At 37.4% G+C, this 2651-nt stretch overlaps 1 protein-coding gene across 1 annotated transcript in view; it reads left to right on the top strand.

Annotated features, from left to right (window-relative positions):
• Positions 1–2651, top strand: part of LOC122079493 (serine carboxypeptidase-like 35) — a 12381-nt gene that overhangs the window by 5326 nt on the left and 4404 nt on the right. The gene's annotated exons all lie outside the window — the stretch shown is intronic.

Genomic DNA, 2651 nt, shown 5'->3' with positions numbered 1-2651 from the left:
AGAGAGAGAGAGAGAGAGAGAGAGAGAGAGAGAGAGAGAGAGAGAGAGAGAGACCGATAGATTTTAACACCATGAGGGCAAGCAATGCCCTCATGGCTTGGGAGGCGAGGAGATTAAGTTGTCATGTTACAAGGAAGGAAAAGGTGGATTCAAGGCAGAAGCTTCCACCATAGAAGTAGATAAGGAGAGGTAGCTTCTTCTTGTTATCTTGATTGTGGAGGTTTGGAAGATGGAGACGGGTAGAAATGCCGGATTTCAGTGAGACGAAGATGTCTTTTGATGAGACACCGGTGGAGTATTGTGGAGTCAGTTGAATGAAAGAGGACGCCCTTTCATCTTTGGAAAAACTTTGGCTGCTACGTCGCTGCAACCCCTGCTAGCAACAATGAACTGGAATAATTGGCTTCTCTATTAAGTTCATAAATACTCTCCTAAGTTTAGGTATTTTCAAAAATACTCTTTTAGATTCCATTTTATTGGCTGCCAGCAAGAGTTGCAGTTACTCCAATGCAAGCCAAATTTCGTCCTCATCCTTATGTGTAAAATATCAGCTTCGAAATCAGAATTTAGTAAAGTTGCTGTGACTTAAACTACTATTGTTGTTATTATTTTGGATTTTTCATGTTCAGCTGTGCCGAGATATAAAAAATATTTTACAAGGTGTTGTTACAATAATTTGAGTCTTATAAACAAGAGTTGAGTATATTTCTTTATATTTCTTCATATTTTATTTTTTTTAAGAATGAATTTTTCAATTTGTGCAGGTGTCAATTCCAAGCCTGCACCGTTAGGCCTGATCAAACCCGACACATTTATGGCCCGACCTTGACGGGTCTGATTTATAAACGCGATGGACCTAAGCCCAGCCCGTTAATAAATAGGTAGTACACGGTCCAAGGGACAAGTCCGATGGGCCTCTCGACCAGCCCGGCCTAGCCCTTTTACATGCCCCAACATTTATAAAGTTATTTCAATTTTTTGGCGATAGAATATAGTATATATTGATATTTTTATCAATTATTGATTGTAATTAAGTATACTATCTTTTTAAAATTGTTGATAATCTAATAAAATAAATTAAAGTATCTTGAATCTAAGAAAAATAAAGACCATTTAAGACCTGTTTAAGGCTTTATTGGTACATTACCCCGTCTAAAGCCAGTTGATAGCCTGATTAGGAGAAGCCCGATTAAAGTCCAGAACCCAACCAAGCCTAACAGGACATTGACCGAGACCGCTCATTCCTTAAATAGCTAGGTCATGGTCCAAGGACATAGGCCCGCCAGGCCTGGCTAGGTCCAACCGAGACTGACCCGGCCTAACCGATTGACACCCTTACTAGGGAGAGTAATTCTGTAACCGACTCCTTAGCTAGAAAGGCACTATTCTCTACAAGGAAGATTGTTTGGCCAAATTAAGTTGAGAGACAAGCTAATCTATTCCATGTTATGGGGAACTTTGTGAAAGTAAGCACAATATTGCATTTTTGCCTTCTTTGGCTCACGTTAAGCCCTTTTCAGCCTTTATCTAATCAGCATGGCATATTTGATAACTATTGCAGTTGTTTACCAAAAACTTGGTTTTATTCTCATGCTGTCTGCTGACTCTGCCAAAACCTTGTTCAAATGATGAATAAACCAAATGGATGACTTCATACATTTTTTCAAAAGTTTGTTTATTCATTTTATGTTGGACTCATTCGTTTAATTGTCATTTAAGAATTATGTTGACTGTTTTCTTTGTAATTATTGTGTCTTGCCGAAAAATTTAGAGGTTTAGAAAAATTAAGCATTTTATCCACACCCAACCCTTTCTTTCCCCCCACTCTGTACTGAAAGTTGCTTTTCCACCACTAAATGGAGATTACTGCATGTTTTTCTAGTGAAAAGTTTTTTTCTGGATAGTGATCAAATTTGGGACACTTTTTCATGTATTTTCCATTTTTTCAGGATGTATGTGTTCCTTTGTCACGGCTTACAGAATTGATATCAAGATCTAAGCAGGAACTTGATGCTTCATCATTGGTGTGGTATGTTGGTCTGTTTCTCTATATACAACAAATCAGAAAGCGATTAATACAGTTTATATCGGCCTTGCCCCGAAAGCATGCTATGTGTCACACGTAGAAAGGATAAAAAAAAAAAAAAAAAAACCAAGGGCAAAACTGATTGATGTCTGCAATCCAGTTTGATCCAGTAGATTCCTATACTAATACTGATACTATCCCCTAAATCCATGCAGGGAGGCAAGGGTGGGTCTAATTAATTGAAGGACAAAGTTCTGCTGTATAGAGGTTTTAGCCTGGGGCTATGATCATTATCATGAAATATCTTTTTTCTTAAATTCATAAAATATCGAGGGTTAAAATTGAGTGCGGATCAGATTCTCTTACGAGAATATTTCGATTCTCATTGTTTCTATCCACTCACAAAATCTAGCCTGGTTGTGGATTCTAGTTGGATTTCATATGTGTAAATCAGAATCTTATGAGAACTTGATTCATCTTTGTCAAAATCAATGCAGCTAGTAATTAAGACTTTTTAGTAGGTTGTTGTGACTTGCGAACGGGGCTTTATAAATGAAAAAGGGAGGGAGGGAGACCTTGGTCTAATTAACTTAAGACAGTTTTTCTTATTAAGAAAAAAATAAAG

The sequence above is a fragment of the Macadamia integrifolia genome, chromosome 5, assembly GCF_013358625.1.
Source record: "Macadamia integrifolia cultivar HAES 741 chromosome 5, SCU_Mint_v3, whole genome shotgun sequence".
In the NCBI taxonomy this organism is placed as follows: Eukaryota; Viridiplantae; Streptophyta; class Magnoliopsida; order Proteales; family Proteaceae; genus Macadamia; species Macadamia integrifolia.
Note: the sequence above shows the minus strand (reverse complement) of the source record. Positions and strands in the feature narration are given on the sequence as shown.